Source organism: Rhinatrema bivittatum, chromosome 9 (genome assembly GCF_901001135.1).
Source record: "Rhinatrema bivittatum chromosome 9, aRhiBiv1.1, whole genome shotgun sequence".
NCBI lineage: Eukaryota > Metazoa > Chordata > Amphibia > Gymnophiona > Rhinatrematidae > Rhinatrema > Rhinatrema bivittatum.
The window spans coordinates 115,719,904-115,747,262 of NC_042623.1; positions in this window are offsets into that span (position 1 = coordinate 115,719,904).

Genomic DNA, 27,359 nt, shown 5'->3' on the forward strand with positions numbered 1-27,359 from the left:
GAGCGGACGCGTGGGGAATCACGTGACATCCGCGTCACTCCGACGTGACGCCGACGTCACGTGGTCCATTGCGGTTCCCCTCCCGGAACCCTCGTTGGGCCCAAAAGGCACTTTTGGCCAGCTTGGGGGGGCCTCCTGACCTCACCGCTACAGCACACCCACCTCACACACTCAATGATGCATCCACTCACCATCCCCATCATACAACACGTTTATCGCAACCTTAGAGAAAACCCCACCCCTACCCTAACACACGTCACTCCGACGTGGCGCCGACGTCACGTGCTCCTTGCAAAGGAGTTCAGAAATGGCGTCCTGACCCCGCTGGACCACCAGGGAGTTTTGGTAAGTCTTGGGGGGGGGGGGGGGGATTAAGGCGGGTTAGGGGTTTAAATTTTTATTTGCACATATGGACATAGACTCAACTTATGGAATTCTCCATATGTCCATATTGACCGCAAATGACCCCCCCTTTCGACTTATGGACTTATGAACTTAAACTTTTGGTCTGCACATCCCTATCACACACACCAGGCTGACTCTCTCACCAGTACCCACCCTAACCAATCTTTACACCATCTGTCACCTCATACAGTCACCCCAGTCACTCCCTTTCTCAGCAGTCATCACCACACTCACCAGATTGCCTTTCTCTCACCAGTCATCACTCACCGTTCCAACCAGTCTCTCTACCATCTATCACCACATACAGTCACCCCAGTCACTCACCCTCTCACCAGTCAACCCCCCCCCCCCCTTCACCCACACACACACACACATACACACTAGAGGAATTAAAAGTATGCATATTCCAAAATGCCAGGGTCCCTATTCTAAAATACAAAGGGATTGGCAAATATAAAATATGCATTTGCATTATATGCTTTTGCTGACTAGAATTTGCTGATATTATAATTTCAATGGTTTGTTTATATTTGTTACCAGGCACTGGCCATCCCCCCACTAACACCACCTCGTAACCTTGGCAACACAAACAAGTTACTAATGGGAATGCAGAAGCAAACCTCTCGCTAATGAACTGCTTCCCCAATTTATTCTTTTTAACTTATTGGTAACATTTTCAGTTAGTGCATACTAACAAAATAACTGGGAGATGCAGCAAGCTGGAATATCAATTTTTATCAAATTTTGCATGTTGTCTTTTGCTTTGTGGTGCTCCTGAAACAAGATGAACTAGGTACTTTAGTTACCATTGGCTATTTCGTTTAAAATTAATGTGCATCCCTAATGTATACACGTATATCTCTTGCAAAATAGTAACTTCTGAACTCCATCCCAGAATGCCCTAAGCCTGCACCTTTTTTAGGCAAGTAAAATATATGTTGAATTGAATGGAAAATATATACACATACTCTCAGCATTTATAAAACAGCATATCCATGAGCACATGATTGTTATGAATCGGCTCCTGTGGAAGGAGGAGTTAGCAATCCGTTATGGAATGGCTTCTGTGGAGTTGCAATCTGTAATGAATCTGTTGCTGAAGGCTCCTGATGGGGAAGGAATAGCAACCTGTTACCAGCAGAGTGCTTGGAGAGGGCACTCAGCTGTAGAGGAATGTAGATAGGTGGATCCTTGGGCCGATGGCAGATGAATGCACCCCCAGGAGGATATCCTGAGAGGGACCACTGGCTAGGCTTGGGTATGGAGACAGACACAGATAATTCTTTTATTAGACAGGTTAGTAGAACCACCAGAGGTGGCAGTAGTGAGCTGATATGCCTGGCAGGGCTGAAGTCCCTCAGGTACTGGAACAGCGATCCCAGGGTTGCTGAGCTGTAGAGAAACTATAGATAGTGAGTAGATAGGGTATGCTGTGTTCATAGCCAGAACTAGATGACAAAACTCACATAAGGTCTTAAGGAAGCTCAGTAGCTGGAAAGGGTTAGGCCCTCGAGGAGCGAGTACCTGGTTCCAGGGAAAGCTCTGAGAGAGCGATGGTAATTCACAAATGTCTGTATCTGCGATAGCTTCCAGGCAGTAAAGAATCTTCAGAGTGTTCAGGAACATGGGCCCTTGAGGAGCGAGTACCAGTTCCTATCTGCAATCTGAAATAAAGAAAAGAGAGCGAGGCCCCAGAGGAGCGGGTACCCCTGGTAAGTCCGAGGAGGCAGAGTAGCTTGGGAGTAAAGCCGAAGCAATCCCCTTTCTAACTTGGTTTGTTAGCGAATACTGAAACCTTTTATATTGGAAGCGGATGACGTCATCCCAGGGGGACGCCCCCGAGGTTCGCGCCCTTGCTGGTACATCAATCGGAGCGCGCGCGCCCTACGTCATCAGGCAACATGGCGGATCCGCAGCATCGTGCCGGTCCGGGGACACCGGAGGGAGACGGCAAGAAGACGCCGCGGCAGCTAACCGTCTATCAGACCCGGAGGGAGTCGCCACAGAGGTAAAGAGGGTGGAGTGAGGGCATCGAGCAGCGACGGACGCAACAATGATACTTATGCGTGTACATGCTATTTTAATATTTGAAACTCCTTTGAACATTTCCTCTATAATGATTAGGCCTAATAAATGAAATTTAGAATTGTTGGTACTATCAGTACCACAGGTATAAATTTTGGATTTTTTGTTTGACATCTCAGATAGAATCTAAAATATCCTTAAAACACATGCTGTAAAGCACACATTGAGATTTCACAATGAAATTGCTGTCTTGCCCTCCCCCTCCCCATAGACACCCCCCCCCCCCCTTTTATGGCATGGATAAAAGTACCAATGCTGTGAAATGGGAGCAGGGGAGGGACACTATTTCCTGCTTAGTTACCATGGTAAAGTCATTTAAAATTTGGGCTCATTGTGTATTAATCAGCACATAGTAAACATTGGGGATTTTGTAACTGTATTTTCTTCTTTAAAGCCAATACTAAATATATAGCCTGGATTATTTTAGTTTTAACTGACATTAATAGAAGTGCTGTGAATGCCTAAAGAGTTTGTAGGTTAGTAATATATAGTTTGAATTGAGATTACCTCATTAACTTGAGATGCAGAGATAGTGACTAAAGAATCCTATGCACATGAAATGACTACTGTACTTGGTCTGAATGTGATTAGCTCAAGCTATCATTGCTCACAGCTAAAAAAAAAAAACCCAAAACAACAATATTTCTAAAACAAAATTATTCCATGTGAAAGTTGAATGTCTAAAGATTAAGATGCCTTTCCACCCATTACTTATATCTGCCTTTTATTTAAATCAAAAGCAAAAAAGATGGTTTAATGAGAAATATTCTTGCTGAAAGCTTTCTCTTCCTGAATCTTCAAGCTGATGAATGCAAATGTACTAAGTATTAGCTATGTGTATGATCTTTACAATTACTATGAAGCCCAAAGAATCACAACAAACTTAGGTCTAGAGGCACTAAGCCATGATGTTTTTACACAGAATGGTTCCTACTATCGTGGAGGGTGGGGGGAGGGAGGGTGTCACCATGATAGTGGGCCTCTCCCCTAAAAAAACATTGTGGCTGTATGGTGCATTGTTTAGGCTCACAGTAAAACACCGCAGGACAAAACAACGTGGCAAGCGGCCCTTTAGGAGCGATGACGGCCCCAACCTCAAGGGACTGCCGTTGCTTTAAAGGTCCAAGCGCTTAAAAAATGCCTAAAAAAAGAAGTTTAACAGGGGTCAAAGCTGACCCCCAGCTCAACCTTGGCCGCAACCCAGGGCAGCTCTGAAATCCAAAAGTATAAAAAAAGAATAAAGACCATCTGCATTGACTGACCCCCCCCCCCCCCAATCCTGGCATCAATAAAGCTATAGTGGCCCCCCCACCCTTTCTTTCCAAATATATAAAGGCTGTCAATGGCCACTCCCCTTCCTCCCCACCCCAATAATAAGCCAAAATTGTTAGGGATGTAGTGTCCCCCCATTACCTCCCCTCCCCTATCCCTCAAATGTCAGAAACAAACTGGACCTCTCTCTCTCACCCCACCAAACCTCCAAAATTCAAAGACAATCCCATGATGGGGCTTGGGGTGCCCTCTAGCCCCAGGCCTAGTAGGCATCATTTTTCAAACTAGCACTAATCTATCCTTGCCCCAGTCAAATGACTGGGGCAAGGTCCACTGATCAGACCTTTTCCATTGTAGTAGGAGAGGAAATCGGGGCAGGGCCATGCAAAATATTGCATGTATCACTGATATCACTCTATTGCACGATATGGGCTGTTTAATGCAAGTTAGATCCTTATCGCAGCTTGCTGCATCTCGCAGTTATTTTGTTTGTTTGACTTATGTTCTGCTTTTTCAGACACTTCAAAGAGGATTAGATTCAGGTATTTCTCTGTCCCCAGAGGACTCATAATCTAAGCTCCTCATTTACTAAGCACAGAATGGGAGAAAAGCTTCAGTAAATCAGGCCCTAAATTTGTATCTGAAGCAGTGGAAAATGAAGGGACTTGCCCAATTTTACAAGGAGCAGCATCAGGATTGGAAATCTGGCTTATCTAGGGCATAGCTCATTGCTTTAACCACTAGGCCACTCCTTCATGCTGCTTAAGGCCTGTTTAGCTTGTTTTGATGTTTGAGAGATAAGAGTTCCTCACCTGTAACACATGGAAAACTATATTAACCGGTTTGAACAGAATAGCTGAAAGATATATAAACATTGCTATGCCACTAAAGGGTTTTTTTTTTCTCATTTCTACTTTGGTAATTTGGTTTGCAGAGATTCATATGATACAGGGCAAAAAGTTCTCTAAAATCAGAAAACAGTAGGTAACAGATTTTGTTTAAATATTACATTTGAAGAATTACAATATAGTCTTGAAGAAATTAAAACTTAGTAGAATTACAATTTCACAACTGGTATTTTGAACTCAGTCTCTCTCAAGAGGTTCTAAGATCTCCAAATGTCCTACCTATTTCAAAGGGGTATCAAATGTAAAAATGCCTAGTATGCACAAATGTTTGACAAATGTGTCTACAAGAGATTTTAAAAACAGGTTGACTACCTACAACCTCACATGTTCACGCGGGAAAGTATGCATGAAGAACGTGGGCATGTTTGGAGAATGTTAGGTCATTGCTTGATGTTCGCCCATACTTTGCTATTTTATAAGGAATGAAACATAGAAACATAGAAATGACGGCAGAAGACCAAACGGCCCATCCAGTCTGCCCAGCAAGCATAGCACTTTTTTTTCATACTTATCTGTTACTCTTGGCTCTTAGTAACCTTTTGGTACTATTTCCCTTCCACCCCCACCATTAATGTAGAGAGCAGTGTTGAAGCTGCATCTACGTAAAATATCTAGTAGAGATGTGAATCGTGTCCTCGATTGTCTTAACAATCGATTTCGGCTGGGAGGGGGAGGGAATCGTATTGTTGCCGTTTGGGTGTTTAAAGTATCGTGAAAATCGTGAAAATCATGAGCCGGCACACTAAAACCCCCTACAACCCACCCCCGACCCTTTAAATTAAATCCCTCACCCTCCCGAACCCCCCCCCCCAAATGCCTTAAATTACCTGGGGGTCCAGCGGCGGTCCGGAACGGCAGGGGTCCGGAACGGCCTCCTGCAATTGAATCGTGTTGTCTTCAGCCGGCGCCATTTTTCAAAATGGCGGCGCAAAATGGCGGCGGCCATAGACCAACACGATTCGACTGCAGGAGGTCGTTCCGGACCCCCGCTGGACTTTTGGCAAGTCTTGTGGGGGTCAGGTGGCCCCCCCAAGCTGGCCAAAAGTCCCTGGGGGTTCAGCGGGGGTCCGGAAAATGATCTCCTGCCGCGAATCGTTTTCCGTACGGAAAATGGCGCCGGCAGGAGATCGACTGCAGGAGGTCGTTCAGTGGCGGTCCGGAACCCCCGCTGAACGACCTCCTGCAGTCGATCTCCTGCCGGCGCCATTTTCCGTACGGAAAACGATTCGCGGCAGGAGATCGTTTTCCGGACCCCCGCTGGACCCCCAGGGACTTTTGGCCAGCTTGGGGGGCCACCTGACCCCCACAAGACTTGCCAAAAGTCCAGCGGGGGTCCGGAACGACCTCCTGCAGTCGAATCGTGTTGGTCTATGGCCGCCGCCATTTTGAAAAATGGCGCCGGCTGAAGACAACATGATTCAATTGCAGGAGGCCGTTAGGACCGCTGCCGTTCCGGACCGCCGCTGGACCCCCAGGTAATTTAAGGCATTTGGGGGGGGGGGTTCGGGAGGGTGGGGGATTTAATTTAAAGGGTCGGGGGTGGGTTTTAGGGGATTTTAGTGTGCCGGTTTTCCTGCCCTCCCCCTTCCCCCGATTTACGATTTTTTGACGATAAATCGGGGGAATTGGTATTGTATCGTGGCCCTAACGATTTTTGACGATTTAAAATATATCGGACGATATTTTAAATCGTCAAAAAACGATTCACATCCCTAATATCTAGCTTGATTAGCTAGGGGTAGTAACCGCCACAATAAGCAAGCTACACCCATGCTTTTGTTTACCCACACTATGTAATTTAGTCCTTGCTGGTTGCTGTCTGTATATAGATCCATTTTTCTTCATTCCCCCTGCCGTTGAAGCAGAGAGTTATGCTGGATATGCATGAAGTATTGGAGTTTCTCCCCTGCCGTTGAAGCAGAGAGCTATGCTGGATATGCATGAAGTATCAGACTTTCTCCCCTGCCATTGAAGCAGAGAGCTATGCTGGATATGCATGAAGTATCGAAATTTCTCCCCTGCCGTTGAAGCAGAGAGCTATGCTGGATATGCATGAAGTATCGGACTTTCTCCCCTGCCGTTGAAGCAGAGAGCTATGCTGGATATGCATGAAGTATCAGAATTTCTCCCCTGCCGTTGAAGCAGAGAGCTATGCTGGATATGCATGAAGTATCGAAATTTCTCCCCTGCCGTTGAAGCAGAGAGCTATGCTGGATATGCATGAAGTATCGGACTTTCTCCCCTGCCGTTGAAGCAGAGAGCTATGCTGGATATGCATGAAGTATCAGAATTTCTCCCCTGCCGTTGAAGCAGAGAGCTATGCTGGATATGCATGAAGTATCGGACTTTCTCCCCTGCCATTGAAGCAGAGAGCTATGCTGGATATGCACTGAAAGTACACATGAACATCATCCAGTTTAAGAGAGATGCCAAACAAACTTATAAATATGGAAAACAATTTCCCAATTAGTCCCCCACACGTTCTCCATTCATTTTGAAGGTACCTCAATTAGTTTCCTTAGTTTCAAAATGAAAAAAGAAATTTTTTGTTTTATTAGTAAATGTGATTGCAATTAAAGTCAATTAAAGTCAATTAAAGCATATTTTAGGCTCCAGTATTATGTTTTTTCATTAATTCTCATGGAACTTGTGGGAAGAAATAATCAGGAAGAGGAAATAACTGCAAGGTATCCAGACTGTAGAGATGTGCACTGATTTTTATTTTTTCGTGACATTTTGTTTTGAGGTAGAGGTGTGAATCGTGTGAGCGATCGTCTTAACGATCGATTTTGGCTGGGGGGGGGAGGGAAATCTTATCGTCGTGTTTTTGTTTTTTTTAAATCGTTAAAAATCGTAAATCGGGGGAGGGCGGGAAAACCGGCACACCAAAAAAACCCTAAAACCCACCCCGAACCTTTAAAACAAATCTCCCACCCTCCCGAACCCCCCCAAAATGTTTTAAATTACCTGGGGTCCAGTGGGGGGGGGTCCCCGACGCGATCTCCCTCTCTCTCTGGCCACGGCTGCGTTGAGAAATGGCGCCGGTGGCCCTTTGCCCTTATCATGTGACAGGGCAAAGGTCTATGTCATACGGGCGACCTTCGCCCGTATGACATAGTGAGGGCAACGTTAGCGCCGGCGCCATTTTGAAGATTGGCAATACGGCCCGCATGCAGGAGGTCGCTCCCGGACCCCCACTGGACTTTTGGCAAGTCTTGAGGGGGTCAGGAGGCCCCCCCCCCAAGCTGGCCAAAAGTCCCTGGGGGTCCAGCGGGGGTCCGGGGGCGATCTCCTGAACGCGTGACGTCAGGAGCCAGGAACCAAAATGGCGCCGGCGCTACCTTTGCCCTGTCACATGATAAGGGCAAAGGGCCACCGGCGCCATTTCTCAACGCAGCCGTGGCCAGAGAGAGAGAGAGAGGGAGATCGCGTCGGGGACCCCCCCCCCCACTGGACCCCAGGTAATTTAAAACATTTTGGGGGGGTTTGGGAGGGTGGGGGATTTCTTTTAAAGGTTCGGGGTGGGTTTTAGGGTTTTTTTGGTGTGCCGGTTTTCTCGCGCCCTATTTAACAATACAATACAAATGCCCCTGATGATAAATCGGGGACATTTGTATTGTATCATGCACTCTAACGATTTTGGACGATTTTAAAATTATCTGACGATAATTTTAATCGTTCAAAAACGATTCACATCCCTATGAATTAGCTAACTTTTTCCATACCAAAATCACCAACCTTATCTCAAAATTCCCCCCCTCCTCCCCTCTCCCTTTTACCATCCAAAAGAGCCCCAATACCACTCTCAACTCCTTCGAACTCACCTCTGCTTCAGAGATAACAAGACTCCTAAAGAAAATGAAGCCCTCCACCCATCCAGAAGACTCCATCCCCACAAAATCTCTTCTAGCTATCCCTGACATCATAGCCAAACCCATATCCGAAATTATTAACCGATCCCTCACCCTTGGTCTGGTCCCCACTGAACTGAAACAAGCCACTCTCAAACCTATTTTAAAGAAACCTAATCTAGACCCCGCAGATCCTGCCAACTTCAGACCAATATCCAACTTATCATTCATAGCAAAACTCATGGAAAGGGTAGTCAATGCTCAGCTCATAAATCACCTTGAAAATCACAGCCTGTTATTCCCCTCACAATTCGATTTCCGAAAATTCTTCAATACGGAAACCATGTTAATTCTCTTCCTGATACCATTCTCAAAGGGCTGGATAAGGGCCAAACATGCATTCTAGCCATGCTAGACATTTCTGCGGCTTTCTATATTGTCAGCCATAATATTCTAATCAACCGTCTCTCCGATATCGGTATTTCAGGCTCAGCTCTGAGTTAGTTTACATCTTCCCTTGATAATCGCCACTACAAAGTCAAAATTGGCAACCACGAATCAAACCCAGTTAAGTTATCACATGGGTTCCCCCAGGGCTCCTCCCTCTCCCCAACCTTCTTCAATATTTACCTACTACCGCTATGCCGACTCCTTGCAGACCTTGGACTTACACACGTCTATGCGGATGATGTTCAGATACTCATCCCTGTCACTGATTCCATGACTAATGCCCTCAAAACCTGGGATAAATGCCTTACCTCAATTAACAGTCTTCTCATCAACCTCAACCTTGCCCTAAACACCTCAAAAACAGAACTACTTTTTCTCTCCCCAGCCCGCCACATCCCCCCTCCCTCTCTTCATCACCCCATTCCTTCTCACAACATGTCAGAGATCTAGGGGTCACCCTGGATAACCACCTCAATCTCCCAAAACACATAACTAACACAACAAAGGACTGCTTCTATAAACTACATATACTGAAGAAATTAAGACCCCTCCTACACCACAGCGACTTCTGAACAGTCCTCCAAGCAACTCTATTCTCAAAGATTGACTATTGCAATGACCTACTCTTGGGTCTGCCCACAATCACAACTAAACCACTACAAATGCTGCAAAATGCAGCAGCTAGAATCCTCACCAATTCACGCAGATCGGACCACATCACCCCAATCCTCAGAATCTCCATTGGCTATCAATCCCAGCTAGAATCCTTCATAAATGCCTAACAATTATCCACAAAACCCTACACAATAAAGAGGTTCATTGGCTCAGTGATTCTCTCCAGTATCATACCTCCAGCAGACCAACCAGATCCGCCTACTTAGGTATCCTGTCTACCCCTTCGCACAAACTCACCCAGCTCACCTCCACCCGAGAATGAGCCCTGTCCATAGCAGGTCCAACTTTATGGAACTCAATGCCACCTGACCTACGCCTAGAACACTGTACAACAACCTTCAAGAAAAAGTTGAAAACCTGGCTGTTCAAACAAGCATTTACTTAATCCTTCCATACCCCTGACCTCTTAGCCTTATAACATAATTGTAAGATAATATAATGCAATAAAACTACTGCTAAATAATTTGTTATATAACTTGTAATATAAGTATCATTAACTAATTTGTTATATAATTACTGTATCCTCCTTTCTATACTCCTCCTTCTCTCTCTAGGTCTCCCTGACCTCTTCTCTCTCGCCCCCGTTCCTCATGATATCCCTGTTAGATGTAACTATTATTTTTCCTTTCTTTCTGTTAAGTTTTTTACCTCAGTTGTATGTAAACCAATGTGATATTAATTTGAATGTCGGTATATAAAAGTTCTAAATAAATAAATAAATACATAAATAAATAAATCAACGCACTGTGCCTGTGGGCAGGCAGTTTAGCAGACTCACGTATATTGGTACAGCGGTGGTCTGTGAAGCCAAATCACCAGTGGGCCTCTTTTGTAGTTACTAGGGATGTGAATCGTTTTTTAACGATTTAAAATATCATCCGATAATTTTAAAATCGTCATTAATCGGTAAGGGACTCGGTACAATAGGAATTCCACCGATTTATCGTGAAAAATCGTTTTTTTTTTTTGTTAGTACGCACTAACGGGAGTTAGTGCGCACTAACATAAAATGATACAAATTAACACTTTTCAGGTCAAGTTAAGGACAGTTAAGTCAGATAGGAATGAATATGTATTCCTATTGGCTGGCTGCCCTCTTATTTATTGATGTTACCAAGGTTCCCACTGAGGTGATGGTTTAATATATGGGGGATGGCTGGAAACGGTTGGTAGCTTGACAAAAAAAGTAATGTGATCACTGATCAGTCAATGTGACTAGAACTTGTGCCCTATCCCTGATACAGGGAGTGTTGTGATCTTCCTGCACAGTGCCCTATCCTGGCTACCAGGGGTGTTGTGATCTTCCTGCATGCAGTGCCCTATCCCTGATACCGGGAGTGTTGTGATCTTCCTGCACGCAGTGCCCTATCCCTGATACTGGGAGTGTTGTGATCTTCCTGCACACAGTGCCCTATCCCTGATACCGGGAGTGTTGTGATCTTCCTGCACGCAGTGCCCTATCCCGGATACTGGGAGTGTTGTGATCTTCCTGCATGCAGTGCCCTATCCCTGATACCGGGCGTGTTGTGATCTCCCTGTACTCAGTGCCCTATCCCTGATCCCTGATACCAGGAGTGTTGTGATCTTCCTGCACGCAGTGCCCTATCCCTGATACCGGGGGTTTTGTGATCTTCCTGCACACAGTGCCCTATCCCTGATACCAGGAGTGTTGTGATCTTCCTGCACACAGTGCCCTATCCCTGATACCGGGAGTGTTGTGATCTTCCTGCATGCAGTGCCCTATCCCTGATACCGGGAGTGTTGTGATCTTCCTGCACGCAATGCCCTATCCCTGATACCGGTGGTGTTGTGATCTTCCTGCATGCAGTGCCCTATCCCTGATACCGGGTGTGTTGTGATCTTCCTGCACTCAGTGCCCTATCCCTGATACAGGGAGTGTTGTGATCTTCCTGCATGCAGTGCCCTATCCCTGATACCGGGAGTGTTGTGATATTCCTGCACGCAGTGCCCTATCCCTGATACCGGGAGTGTTGTGATCTTCCTCTCTGCACTGCCCTGTGCAGGATCTCGAGAACTGTGATCTACCTTGCAATGCCCTATCCCTGATACTGGGAGTGTTGTGATCCTCCTGCATGCAGTGCCCTATCCCTGATACCGGGAGTGTTGTGATCTTCCTGCACGCAGTGCCCTATCCCTGATACCGGTGGTATTGTGATCTTCCTGCACGCAGTGCCCTATCCCTGATACCGGGAGTGTTGTGATCTTCCTGCACACAGTGCCCTATCCTTGATACCGGGAGTGTTGTGATCTTCCTGCACGCAATGCCCTATCCCTGATACAGGGAGTGTTGTGATCTTCCTGCACACAATGCCCTATCCATGATACTGGGAGTGTTGTGATCTTCCTGCACGCAATGCCCTATCCCTGATACAGGGAGTGTTGTGATCTTCCTGCACACAATGCCCTATCCCTGATACCGGGAGTGTTGTGATCTTCCTGCACGCAGTGCCCTATCCCTGATACTGGTGGTGTTGTGATCTTCCTGCACACCTGGAAGCTATCACAGATACAGACAATTGTGAGTTACCATCGCTCTCTCAGAGTTTTTCGTGGAACCAGGTACTCGCTCCTCGAGGGCCTAACCCTTTCCAGCTACTGAACTTTCTAAAGATCAGTGTGCGAAGCGCAGATACACAAAGTTCTTGTGATCCGTGAAGATGGTAAAAATGTAGAGTGCCATCTGACCATGGCGAACATAGCAACCGCTATGTATATCAGCAGCCAAGAGTAAAACTGCTGTGGACATCATTAAGATCCTCAAGAGAAGTGGCGATGTAAAGGAACGTCCAAAGCACACTTCAAGTTATAATGCAATAATGGATCTTCTAATTTGAGTAAGGGACCTCTCAGGTCTTCCGCAAGACATCTGAGAATTAGGATGCCTCCTGCCCCTGAGTCCAACAGGGCAGGGGTCCGAACCGCAGCTGGTTCAGAGGTCACATAGACTGAACGAGAGAGCAGAGGAGAAAATACAATATGGCTCGAGACTTAGGCCCATCCATTTCCCGGATGAATGGGACATGTAGAAACATCATGGCCAGGCTGACCACAGTACATGCATAGGCCGTGCTTCTTCCGAAATTGTCTCTCCTTTGAGGTCAAGTGACCATGACCAAGTTGCGTCAGTTCATCTTTATCAACAGCAGGAATTGCTGGACCCATCCGAGGTGCAGGGGTACTGGCCTGTTTCAACCCAGTTAACACCTTAGGCCGGAGTTCCTTCACCTTGTCTCGGAGCCGACAATCAATCAGAGTAGCTAAGGCTATCGATTCTTCCAGCGAGTCAGGTGTCTAGCGAGTGGCCAGCTCATCTTTCAAGTGGGTATCCAGGCCTCTGCAGAAGAGAGTCTTGAGACATCTGGGGTCCCAGCGAAGTTCCGCAAACTCAGCCAATGATCTGTTGCCTTGCTTCAAGTCCACTAAAGCAAACCCGGCAACAGACATACGAGCAGGGTCATCAAAAACGGATTTAAACAAGTCCATAAATCCTTCTATGTCCTGCAATATAGGGTCCTTGCATTCCCACAAGGTAGATGCCCATGACAAGGCTCTCCCATCCAAGTACGACAAGATGTAGGTAGTCTTAGAGAGGTCCGTGGGAAATAATGAAGGCTGTAAAGTGAAATGCATGCTGCACTGGTTCAAAAAGCCCCAAGTCTTCTGGAGTTCTCTGGAGAAGCGAATAGGAGCAGCCAGCGGAACAGCAGTCTTCATAGTTACCTCTTGTAACTGACCTTCTTGTGTAGACGCTGTGCCTTGTATCTAATGTGTGTGAAGCTGATGGAATGCTGCAGTAAGTTTCTCCAAGGTTTCTTGCTGTTCTGAGATGCGTTGAACCAGGCCCGGTATAGCCTGCAAAGCGAAGAGGTGTGCCGGGTCCATAGGGTTACTGACATCTCATACCTTAAGCTGGATTCCCAGGAGTACTGCTTCTCCAATTTTAAAGCCAGATCCACTGGAGTTAGCAATCTGTTGAGGATCTGCTAGGGAGTAACCATTCTGTTAGGATTCTGCTCCTGTGGTAGGAGGAATTAGCGATCTTTCTTATGAGCGAGCTCCTCTGGAGGGAGGAGCTAGCTATCTGTGATGGCTAAACTCCTATGAAGGGGAGGAGTGAGCAAGCTTGTTGTGAATGACACCTCAAGAGGGAGGAGTTAACAATCTGTTATGAATCTCCGTACAGAGTTAGCATTCTGTTATAATCTATTCCTAAGGAAGGAGAAGTTAGTATACTGATTAGGGATGTGAATCGTGTCCTCGATCGTCTTAACGATCGATTTCGGCTGGGAGGGGGAGGGAATCGTATTGTTGCCGTTTGGGGGGGTAAAATATCGTGAAAAATCGTTAAAAATCGTTAAAAATCGAAAAATCGAAAAACCGGCACATTAAAACCCCATAAAACCCACCCCCAACCCTTTAAATTAAATCCCCCACCCTCCCGAACCCCCCCCCAAATAACTTAAATAACCTGCGGGTCCAGCGGCGGTCCGGAACGGGCTCCTGCTCCTGAATCTTGTCGTCTTCAGCCGGCGCCATTTTCCAAAATGGCGCCGAAAAATGGCGGCGGCCATAGACGAAAAGATTGGACGGCAGGAGGTCCTTCCGGACCCCCGCTGGACTTTTGGCAAGTCTCGTGGGGGTCAGGAGGCCCCCCACAAGCTGGCCAAAAGTTCCTGGAGGTCCAGCGGGGGTCAGGGAGCGATTTCCCGCCGCGAATCGTTTTCGTACGGAAAATGGCGCCGGCCATACGCGTATGGCCGGCGCCATTTTCCGTACGAAAACGATTCGCGGCGGGAAATCGCTCCCTGACCCCCGCTGGACCTCCAGGAACTTTTGGCCAGCTTGTGGGGGGCCTCCTGACCCCCACGAGACTTGCCAAAAGTCCAGCGGGGGTCCGGAAGGACCTCCTGCTGTCCAATCTTTTTCGTCTATGGCCGCCGCCATTTTTCGGCGCCATTTTGGAAAATGGCGCCGGCTGAAGACGACAAGATTCAGGAGCAGGAGCCCGTTCCGGACCGCTGCCGTTCCGGACCGCCGCTGGACCCGCAGGTTATTTAAGTTATTGGGGTGGGGGGTTCAGGAGGGTGGGGGATTTAATTTAAAGGGTCGGGGGTGGGTTTTAGGGGGTTTTAGTGTGCCGGCTCACGATTCTAACGATTTATAACGATAAATCGTTAGAATCTGTATTGTATTGTGTTCCATAACGGTTTAAGACGATATTAAAATTATCGGACGATAATTTTAATCGTCCTAAAACGATTCACATCCCTAATACTGATATGCTCAGTTCCTGTAGAGGGAGTAGTAACAAACTGTAATGAATCTGTTGCTGAAGGCTCCTGGTGGGGAAGGAGTAGCCATCTGTTACCAGCGGAGTGCTAGGAGAGGACACTCAGCTGTAGAGGAATGTAGATAGGTGAATCCTTGGGCCGATGGCAGATGACTGCGCCCCCAGGAGGATATCCTGAGAGGGACCACCGGCTAGGCTTGAGTATGGAGACAGACACAGATAATTCTTTTATTAGACAGATTAGTAGAACCACCAGAGGTGGCAGTAGTAAGTTGATATGCCCGGCAGGGCTGAAGTCCCTCAGGTACTGAAACAGCGATCCCAGGGTTGCTGAGCTGTAGAGAAACTATAGATAGTGAGTAGACAGGGTATGCTGTGTTCATAGCCAGAACTAGATGACAGATCTCACATAAGGTCTTTAGAAAGCTCAGTAGCTGGAAAGGGTTAGGCCCTTGAGGAGCGAGTACCTGGTTCCAGGGAAAGCTCTGAGAAAGCGATGGTAACTCACAATTGTCTGTATCTGTGATAGCTTCCAGGCAGTAGAGAATCTTCAGAGTGTTCAGGAACATGGGCCCTCGAGGAGCGAGTACCAGTTCCTATCGGCAATCTGAAATAGAGAAAAGAGAGCGAGGCCCCCGAGGAGCGGGTACCCCTGGTAAGTCCGAGGAGGCAGAGTAGCTTGGACGAATCCTTGCTAACTCAATTTGTTAGCAAATACTGAGACCTTTTATATTGGAAGCGGATGACATCAGTTCAGGGGGACGCGCCCTTGCTGGTACATATTTCACTGTGCGTGTCCTACATCATCAGGAACATGGTAGTTCCACAGTGTCGTGCCGCTCCGGGGACACCGGAGGAAGACGGCAAGAGTACGCTGCGGCAGCAAACCGTCCATCAGGCCTGGACGGAGTCGCCACAGTGGTATGGAGAGTAGAGTGAGGGCGTCGAGCAGCGACGGATGCAACAGATTGTTGTTCAGCCTAGGTTGTGAGGAGTGACATTATATAAAGGAGTCTTCCAGTTTATCAAGCAATCAGGGAATTGATTGTGCTAGAATGGGATTCTTTGGAGAAGGAAGAGAGTCCAAATCTTCCTCTTCAAGAGGTAGGAGGCAAAAGATTAAGTCTCCATGGGTAGATGCACTGTATGTGTGGTCACGAAAATGATCTCAGTCCTCATGGAAGGGGCACAAGATCTGAAAGATGCTCAGGGTCAAAAGATCAAAACCCTGCTCTAGCAATCATTTGAGATTTCTGGCCTGATTGTAGTGCCCTTACTGGATTCAGTAGCTCCAGGATGTGGTGCAGGGATTAGCTGGCCCAGGCCTAATGGAGTTGATCTATTTTGAAGGTGGTGATCCTTCTTGGTGGTCACTTCTTATGTTTTGTTTCAGTCCCTTGTATAGAGATTGCCCACAGTTGGAGTGGCATGTCATTTGCTCTGGCTAACAAACTGGATGACATATTTGGCCTCAGAGGCTTGGTTTGGCAAATTTCCATTTAAGGGTATATTTCTTTTTGGAGAGGATGCCATAAAACTAGCCAAGGTCTTAGAAGAGTACAAAATCACCCTGGCTTCCAGATGATAGAGCCAAGCATGTTCCAGCATAGCTTCGTGAATGACTTTCTTCAGAGAATCAGTGATATTGCCTGGGGAAACCATCTTATGTCTCTACAGAGTCAGTCTTATTATTGGCCCCAGTCTTTCAAAGGAAAGATAGGGGAAAAAAAGAGAAGACTGCTAGTCAGGTCAGCGGTAACTACAGCTCTCAATGAAGGTTGAAAGAACCTCTTTCTAGGGTTGCTGAAAGTGGATCCAAATTAATTCAGACAGGTGGGTCCTAGATATTATAGGAGATGGTTACACTTTGGAAATGTTTTGTTCTATTTCAGTTGACCTTTTGATGAACCTGTGCCACTCTTATCCAGGAGGAAGTGAGCTCAGGAGTCCAAGGAAGTTTGTGTCAGATGGGAGCTGTGGTTCCAGTTTCAAAATCAGAAAGGGGTCAAGGAAAAGATTTCAGTTATTTCATAGATCTGAAGAAGACAGGGACGTCCCAGCCCATCTTGATGTTCAGGCATCCCAACAGAGTTTTGACAATGCTGCTTTGGTACATTTCTGGACCATGTGTACAATATTTATATGCATAGTCCCCGTCTTTGAAAACTTTCGCACCTTGGTATATCAGTTTCTATAATTGAAAGCAAAAACCCAACAATTTACAAAAATAAACTCTTTTAGGTTTCCCACATAGAGAAAATTCCTTAAACATTTCAAAGTAGTACCCATTTTGTAACTGGGGAAAAATGTTTTACAGTTTAGTAGACTCTCACATATATAGAGGTAAATAGCAGATCTTACTCTGCACTAGCTGAAACTGGGTGAGGTTGGTGTTGCGATCCCGGGGCAGCCCCGGGATCGGCACTTACTTCGCCGCGGTCCCGATCCGGTCCCCCACGCCCCGGGGCTGCAGGGACCCCGACTGCAGCGTCCCCAACGCGTGGCCAGCTCTCCCGGGCCTGCAGGGCCCTCAGGCACCGCGTCTCGGCCTCTCCCTCGCTGCCGGCGTTCCCCGCGGTTGGCTCCGCCCCCTTAGGCCCGCGCGCGCGTCTCTGCCCTACTCTTAAAGGGCCCAGCGCGCGAAAAGCCCGAATTAGCCCTGGATGACGTCAGATGCTGCAGGGCTACTTAAGCCCTGCAGCTGCAGCCATTCCCTGCCTTGCAACGAGGTTCCCAGGTGTTCCCTGCCTCCAGTTGCTGTTTTCCTGTTCTGTCTGATCTCCTGTGTTTCCTGACCCTGGTTTGGCTCGGCGATTCTCGGCTTCTGACTCTGGACCGGCTTCCGACTACTCCTGGCTTCTGATCCTGGTACGGTTTTCGGTGTTTCCTCTGGCTCTGGACCTCGGACTGGCTTACAACGTCTCCTGGCTCTCGGACCCCGGTTTGGCTGACAACGATCCTTTGGCTTCTGATCCCGGACTGGCAAGCGACGATCCCCTGGTACACGACTCCGGCCTGGTGAGCAACAACCTTGGACTCCGTCTGACTCCGCCCCCGCGGGCTCTCCTAAGTCCCAGCGGCCGGGTCCCTACGGGCTCCTCCTGGGGGGGCGCCGGCTTCCAGGGTGAATCTCCTAAGTCCCAGTGGCCGAACTCCTACAAGCTCCTCTCGGGGGAGGCTCGGCTTCCAGGGCGAAGACCACCTCACCACTGTACCAGCTCCACAGTTCCTTCTTTCCTTGCCACGGCTCTTGGTCGCATAGGGCCTTCCAGGATCGTCTTCCAGCCACTCACAGCTCCGTCCTTGCCGCCTTCCGATCGGGACCTCCGCTATCACCCTACTCAGCGGCTCAACATCTGGTTCCGATCGGTCCAAGGGTCCACAAATTCTACAGTTGGCTCTTAACTAGACAATATTTTTCATTATGATGACTATAAAAAATATTTGTTCTGTTAATCTAAAATGCTTCCAAAGTCTGTACTTACACATGCAGTTTTATAATAGAATATTACTGACCTGTAATCTTATTTTGCTTCAGATCTGTCTATTCCTGCTATATTTCCCATATAAGGTTCATTGTCATCATTAATCCAGTCAAAACATTACCCTAATCTCAATTGGTATTGCCCATGCCACTTCATCTGTCCACTCTCCAGTCTCCTTCAATGTGGTTCTTTTTAATATTTGTTTTGTTACCTCTAACACTCATGCTATGCTAGATTACTTTTCCTTCTATGATATCTGTCTTACTATCACAAAATATTTCCCAGCCTCATATGACTCTTATCTTCTATGGCCCTTTGATCTCTATCTCCCTTATTTCACATGGTAAGGGAATATGGGGCTTCTTGCCTCAGTCATCTAGTCATACTCTTCTGTAGTTTGTGAATTATCTGTGGCATTCACCTCCTTGAAAATTTCACTCTTCTTATTTCTTCTTACTTTTCTCGTTGACTGTTATGGATTAAAATGTCCACTTAATCCAGCCTTTGCTTTCCTTTTTATTAACTTTACATTTATGAAATATACAAGAAAATGAAGCATGCATGATCAAAGAAATGATATAATTAGAAAATCAATCATTCCCATCAAAAAATGAGGAAAAAAAGTCAATTCATCTTTCTAAGAAGCCCTAAAAAAGGAGAGAAAGCCAAAGTAACTAAAGGAGGCAAAACTAAGAATAAGAAAAACAAGAAAAAGTGTGTGCCTTCAGTATTAACATAATAATGACTGCATTTCAAAAGGTCACACCATCCCTTACTATCTCCCCTGAAGAAACAACTATCCAGAGAATTCTATGCTGTTCTGGCCTGGGCCATAAAAAAGAAACCTATTCAGCTACAATCTAACTGAGCAGGTTAGCCAGATAAACTTATCTGAGCTAGTTAGTGGCTGAATATACTTGACTATCTTATAGTTTATCTGGCTAATTATAGCACAGTCAAATAGCTGTCCTAGATTATCTGGCTAACTACTCTGTATAAGGCTGAAAATTGGCACTAATCCAGCAAAGTTAGCAGGAGAAGTAGCTCTGTCACAGAATTCCCCTGACCCACTCCTCACCTAGCTAGCAAACTGATTAGCTGGTTACACTCACCGTGGCCTAATATTCAACAGTTTCACTTAGCCAGCGAAGTAGGAACTTAACTGGCTTAGTGGCACTGAATATTGACCTCCATATTACCACCATAGTTTATTAAACATCCCCTCCCATCATTTTTCTATCAAACATCATGGGTGTCTCCTTTCTAATCCAAAGGCCAGCAACTAGATCACCCCAAGGAACAATGGATACCATCTTTGGCATCCAACTGATCTACTAATTTTCATAGATGCTATGCCACCTTTCATTCTGCAAAAACTGCTTCTAAATCATATTACTTTCCCCTCACTTGCTGGTTAGGCTTCCAGAAGCCCTCATCACTTGTTCACCAGATTTTAATTCACTTCTTTAATCTCTCTCCTCATTGATCCCTTCCCTTTCATTAACTTCTTTTCCTTTTAACGAAACAAAAGTTACTACATCTGCTCATCTTTCCCATGTGACTCCTTAATATAACACCTTTTTTGCATTTATGATTTTTCACTCTCTTGACCAGCTGTCTGCTTTCCTTTTGACCTCCAAACCCACCGACTTTGCAGACTGTGGTATCTTTCGTTGGACACACAAAAGAAGGTGTTGTAATACATGAGCTTTCTAGATCACAGAGGTCCCTTTAGAGTTGCAATATGGATTTTAACATTAAAAGGTTGAATGCTAAATTGAAAGAAAAAAAATCATATTGCTTTATATGAATTGAGTCTGACAAGAAAAAAAGTAAATTGAATGGAGATAAGGAAGATAACATCAAATGAATTGATGTGATTGGGATAATAATCAAAGGAAAACATAAAAAGGAGCCCAGTAGGGAAAAGAGACAAACAGAACTTGAAGCAAGAATATTTGATTCATCTATAGGAAGAAAAAGTAAGTTTTTGAACTGTCATGTGTATAGTTCAAAATATAGAAACAAAAAATAAAGACAGTAAAATCAAAGGGGCAAAAAGAGGGAAACAAAGGAAAATTCAGAGCTCAAGATTATTCAAACAATGCAGACAGTAGAATTTACTTCAATTTGTTTTAAATGAGCTACCTGTTCAAGTCCTTTCATGATTTTGTAGACCTCTAACATATCCCTCCTCAGTCGTCTCTTCTCCAAACTGAACAGCCCTAACTTTTTTAGCCTTTCCTCACAGGGCAGCTGTTCCATGCACCTTATCATTTTGGTCACCCTTCTCTGCATTTTCTCCAGTGCAACTATATCTTTTTTTGAGATATGGCAACCAGAATTGCTGTTACGTAAGGGGGGTTTAGTGTGCCCTTGGGCCTCAGCTTGACCCCAGACGGATCCAGGACCGAACCGAGGGTTGACGGGGTGTTCCAGCATGGCTGACGGTCTTACCATCTGCCAGGCCTGAAAGCTCCCAGAGCCAACAACAAATGATGTTGGTAGGGGAACGGTCCTCCGACTGTTCCGAGCCCTTTCAGACCTGCCGCTTGAAACGGCATGGAGCAGCAGGCCTGGCCTGAGGTCGAGGGCAGATGGAGGCCTTGGCACGAAGACATGACACCAAGGTCGATGCTACGGCATTGCAGATGAAGACATGACACCAAGGCTGATGCGGACGGCATCACAGATGAGGGTTAAAGTGAAGGCATGACACCAGGGCTGATGCGACGGCATCAGAGATGAGGAACCTGATGAAGTCCAGGCGAGACGAGAAGCTGGGAAGGAAGACATTGGCACTGTCTCTCAGGGCGCCCTACACAGCCCACCTTCACGGGCGGACCCAATGGGCTGGTCACGGATCATCCTGTCCCACTGCGCGCCCTACACAGCCCGAGGAGGCTGGTCATGGACCACGCTGAGAACGGGACGAGCGCAGGGAAGAATCCAGTCGAAGTGGGACTCCACCGACTTTGCAGACAGTGGTATCTTTCATTGGACGCACAAAAGAAGGTGTTGTAATACATGAGCTTTCTAGATCACAGAGGTCCCTTTAGAGTTGCAATATGGATTTTAACATTAAAAGGTTGAATGCTAAATTGAAAGAAAAAAAATCATATTGCTTTATATGAATTGAGTCTGACAAGAAAAAAATGGACCATTTTTCCCACAAGGCACACTTCTTTCCCATCTCTAAGCTGCCTTTGGAATCTCAACTGGCCATCATGCTTATTAGGAAGGTAGTATGTTTACATAGAATCCTGACTGTAATCATATTGGAACAAAGTCCCCAATTCATTGCCACAAACTGGAGGGCCTTTTGTAAAGATTTGGGAATCAATTTGCAGTTTTCATCAGGATACCATCCTAGACAAACAGCCTTACAGAGTCGACCAACCAAAATCTTGAGCAGTTCCTTAGTGTATAGTTCTGGCAAATCAGATTGATTTGCTTAGATTGCTCAAAATAATCATGTTAGGGAATCTATGGGGGTTTCTCCATTCTTTATAGTTTATGGATGACATCTTGTTTGTTTATCTCCTGCTGCTCCGACTACTGAAATTTGTGCAGCCGATGTCTTAGTGCAACAGTTACAGAAAACCTGGGTACAGGTGCACAATAATTTGGAGAAAACCATGACCCAGCAGAAGAAATTTGCTGACTGTCATCACAGATGTGAACCCCATTTCAGGTCAGCGATAAGGTCTTGTTGCCTACAAAGAATCTATGTCTGAAGCTCCCTTGTGCTAAACTCGGTCCAAAGTGCATAGGGCCATATGCCATTACTGAGAAAATCAATCCAGTAACCATGCACCTTCAATTTCCACAACACTTTTAAGATACTATCCCCATTTCATGTCTCCTCATTGAAGCTACCATACTCTTTCATGTATGTTTGTTGAAGCTAGCCATGCCACATCCTATCTATAAAAATAGGAAAACTGAATAAATTATGGCAGTAATTGTTAAGAATTAATCAAAAATCCATATATCAAGAAAACTTGTGTAACTGCTAAAGACTAAGGAGACCTTCATAAATATATAATTGGGCTCAAAGAAAAATCACTTATACGTGCTTATATATATTAGCTGTCTTTAAACCATGAAAATGAATAGATGTCCAACAATTTGTTAATCATCGGTCTCTTACACATTTTTTCATTTTCTTTTTTACATTTAAAATAATGAATAACCATAGACACTTATCTTAGAATTACTTCCTGATTTGTCAGCACTTAATGTTCATGTCAGCATGCCCTGCCTGACACGATTCATGTTTCGAAAAACCTCCCTCCTCAGGGGCTAATGTGACATAAAATATAGCGATTTTTGTGTCTAGGTCCAAGTTTTCTTTCTATGCACTTAAGCAGCAGCCATGGCGCCTTAAACCCTGTAGTATTATTGACAGTCTGTAGAGCTGCTGTGCAGGCTTTAAGGCTTTCTTTAACTCAGTTTTCCATGCATGAATGGGCTTTTTGAAAATTATCCTAGTGATTATGCACATAAAAATACATGTGAAAGTGATTTTGTGAGTACTTTTATGCATACTACAAAAGATGTGTTCTTGGGAGTCGAGTTGTGTCAAGGAAATCATTTACACACGTAAGCAAGTATGTGCATAAATGTTCATGTGATCATTTATTTCTGTTCTCTACCATGTGGAAATGTGCATGCTAGGGGATGCATAGTACACTCCAAGTTTTAAAATGGACTTATGAGTGTTAAATCCTCTTGAATATTAGAGCTGAATTTCAAGTGTAATTTGTACACATGGACTTCGGCCCTACATGGCCTTTATAATATTACCCTATAAAAACAAATTTTATATGCTTAAAATTTGATTTTATGTGTACCTCAGAGCATAAAATCAAATATTATGCATGCAAAAATGTGCATGCACAAAACATTGAAAATGAAGAGAACAAATGAACATTCCTAATTAAGTCAATAACAGAAACTTTATCAAAAGGCCTCTACAATACTCTTCATTCTTACATTTAATGGGCCAGATTTTAGTAGGTATGCGTGGGCGTAGATTTGTGCGCACAACCCAGCACGCACAAATCTACGCCTGATTTTATAACATGCGCGTGCAGCCATGTACATGTTATAAAATCTGGGGTCGGCGCGCACAAAGGGGTGCACACTTGCACACCTTGGGTGCACCGAGCCCTAGGGGAGCACCAATGGCTTTCTCCGTTCCCTCTGAGACCGCTCCGAAATCGGAGCGGCCTCGGATGGAACTTTCCTTTTGGCCCCCCCCACCCACCTTCCCCTCCCTTCCCCTACCTAACCCGCCCCCAGCCCTACCTAAATCACCCCCTACCTTTATTTTAAAAGTTGCGCCTGCGTAACCCTTTTAAAACCCACCCCAATGCGAATAACTATTTATGAATTAATCACTGTTAAAATAAGCATGCAGAATTTCTATTTGAGAGTCTAAGGGAGTATATAGAAAACTCCCTCAGACTACCTTAAAGGACCAGGCACAGCTGTTTCACCCAGACATCCTTAAAATCTAAACTCACAGGGAATCCTGGGTGAAGGGAGGAGCCCCTCACCAGAGTTTAAGAACTCAGAGCCTGGAAGGTTTAAACAGGTCCCGGGGAGCAGACAAGAAGCCACTATATGAGAAAACCTGCTGTGTTTGAGGGCTGTATATTACCTGAAGTTAATGTGAGCTGCATCATGTGTTTGTTTTTCTTTGCTCTTCATTTTTCACTGTAAATAACCTGCACAAATGGGATACAGACAGATTCTGTCTCCATATTCTTTCTGGCTGTTTTCATGCCGCAATCGCCCAAGTTACCACATATGGTGGTAGAAGTGAGATTTCTTGCCTAGGTGGGAAGCACATACATCCAAAAACCAATAGTGACATATATAGTATTCCAAACTTTATTAATATTCAAATTCGAAAAAATTCCAAAGAAACAACCTTTTAAAATCTCACACAAAGAATATCAACCTCAAACCCAAACATTCCACCTAATCACACATTCATACCACACTCACCACACACATTTCTTAAATACCTTTTAAAAAACATCTTCATTTTCAAACTGCATTTTTACATATAACCCAAAATTTCCATTCACTTTAAAAAATTTTCGAATTAAATTACAAGCAGAGAAAAATTCAGTTTCCTAAATTTTTGCACATTCTCATAACAAAATTATTTCAATTCTTCTTCCTCCTCTCTTGATCTTCTCAACATGTTTCACCTTACACAGGCTTCTTCAGGAGAATTTTTAAAGAATTTCCTGCTGCTTATATATTTTCTTCATTCATATTCATGAGTTCAATATTCCTGTATAAATGACATCTACAACGAACAACATCTCCAATCAATTTTGAACATTTAAATAAGCAAATATCCCACCACAACTGTGGGAAGCACAGGCAAAAGCCCACAACTGCAGCAGTAGAAAAAAAAACCCCTGCAGAGTTTTTATTTCTCTCCTGTTTTCCTGGGGCCTGTCGGAACCCCCGCTGAACGACCTCCTGCAGTCGATCTCCTGCCGGCGCCATTTTCCGTACGGAAAACGATTCGCGGCAGGAAATCGCTCCCGGACCCCCACTGGACCCCCAGGGACTTTTGGCCAGCTTGGGGGGGGCCTCCTGACCCCCACAAGACTTGCCAAAAGTCCAGCGGGGGTCCGGAATGACCTCCTGCAGTCGAATCGTGTTGGTCTATGGCTGCCGCCACTTTGCGCCGCCATTTTGCAAAATGGCGGCGCAGAATGGCGCCGGCTGAAGACAACACGATTCAATTGCAGGAGACCGTTCCGGACCGCCGCTGGACCCCCAGGTAATTTAAGGCATTTGGGGGGGGGGGTTCGGGAGGGTGAGGGATTTAATTTAAAGGGTCGGGGGTGGGTTTTAGGGTGTTTTAGTGTGCCGGTTTTCCTGCCCTCCCCCTTCCCCCGATTTAGCTACGGACCGCCGCTGGACCCCCAGGTAATTTAAGGCATTTGGGGGGGGTTCAGGAGGGTGGGGGATTTAATTTATAGGGTCGGGGGTGGGTTTTAGGGTGTTTTAGTGTGCCGGTTTTCCTGCCCTCCCCCTTCCCCCGATTTAGCTACGGACCGCCGCTGGACCCCCAGGTAATTTAAGGCATTTGGGGGGGGGGTTCGGGAGGGTGGGGGATTTAATTTAAAGGGTCGGGGTGGGTTTTAGGGGGTTTTAGTGTGCCGGTTCACGATTTTAACGATTTTCACGATACTCTAAACACCCAAACGGCGAGGATACGATTCCCTCCCCCTCCCAGCCGAAATCGATCGTTAAGACGATTGAGGACACGATTCACATCTCTACCAAAGTGTCCAATCAGAAACTTTTATTTTATGGTGATGTATTTCTTTTAAGCAAGCCCGACTCAGGCCGAGTTTTGCCCCCACATTGGGGCTGCCTCAGGGGCTGTATGTAGTCAATCATATAATGTCTGATGAATCAGTCTCATATACCAGATTATATCTGATGGTTTCATTATAACACTAATGCGGCGCAGACTGTCTCCGCTCCAATCGCAACGAGGGAGTCCTAAGAACCAGAAGTCCCAACAACCAGTAGCATAGCTCTGGAAGAACTTTTCACCTCAATCGTAAGCCTCAGCTGAACCACCATGTTTCAGCTGTGGAGAAAGGGACCATTTTGCCAGAGACTGTTCCAGTAGGGAAGATAAACCCATGAATATTAATGCCATGGCCTCACACTTTTGTAATTTAGTTGATTTCCACAGCCAGGGAGTATCTACTTTTGTGATTGCAATTGATCTAGAAGGCATTCCAACCCAAGTATTGGTGAACTGTGAGAGTGTGAAAATGCTCATATGAAGAAAGTTAGTGAAGTGAGTGAAGATTGACTATGACAGAATAGTGACCCAAATTAATCCTTTCAATCTCCGCTAAGATGAGACCAAACAACTTGTTTAATCTATGTTTCCCAATAGTAATCTCATCTTCTTTTTGTCATTCTTATAAATCTTAAATTAATATTCAAACTTGATATTTTTAAGAAATATTTTAATGCAGGGAAAGGTAAGCATGCATCCATGAGGACTGATTTCAGTATCTAACAAGCTGGGCCAAGAAAACAAAGAGGTAGGCGATCTATGATAGCCGTCAGGATAAACACAAAAATAGATGCCTTGATCTTTTTCAATTGTTTATTAAAACAGAGACGTGTTCACAAATTGCCCGACTCAGGCCGACTCAGTGATTGTCAGCAATGCTTAAAATAACTCCAGGTCTCTGCTAATAATAGCAGAGACCTGGAGTGATGCGCTGTTTGCAGAAGTTATTTTAAGCATTGCTGACAATCACTGACTGTATATTGGATGAGAAATGCACTACTGAGATTTTTTCACGACTGTGGAGTGTTTAAGCCCCTGAGGCAGCGGTTTTTGAACCGCGAAACTCGGCCTGAGTCGGGCAATTTGTGAACACGTCTGTGTTTTAATAAACAATTGAAAAAGATCAAGGCATCTATTTTTGTGTTTATTCTAACAAGCTGGGTACAACTAAAGACCCGGGTCAGCCAAGACCAAATTGGGATCTTCTCCTGGTGTCATCTTAAGTTTGTCCATAGCTACCCTAACCCAAGGTAATTGGATTGGACTCTCCAAATTTCAAGAGCCTCTGGAACCTACTCACAATGGCCTTGTAATGTCTAATCATAACAATGAAAAATTGGAGTTTACTGAACTCTTTCCTTTGGAGGAACGTAATCTGTATCATAAAGACTCTAAGATTCCTAAATCCCAGAGACAATGTCGATAAGACAAATACAATTATGCTGCTAGTTTAGAGACAGCTGAGGAGAGGTCAGAGTCAGGGGAAGGATCACAAGCCACCTAAAATGTCTTACATTGGTCCTTTGAATGGGAAAAGGAGGGTGACCTGGGGAGCTTTAG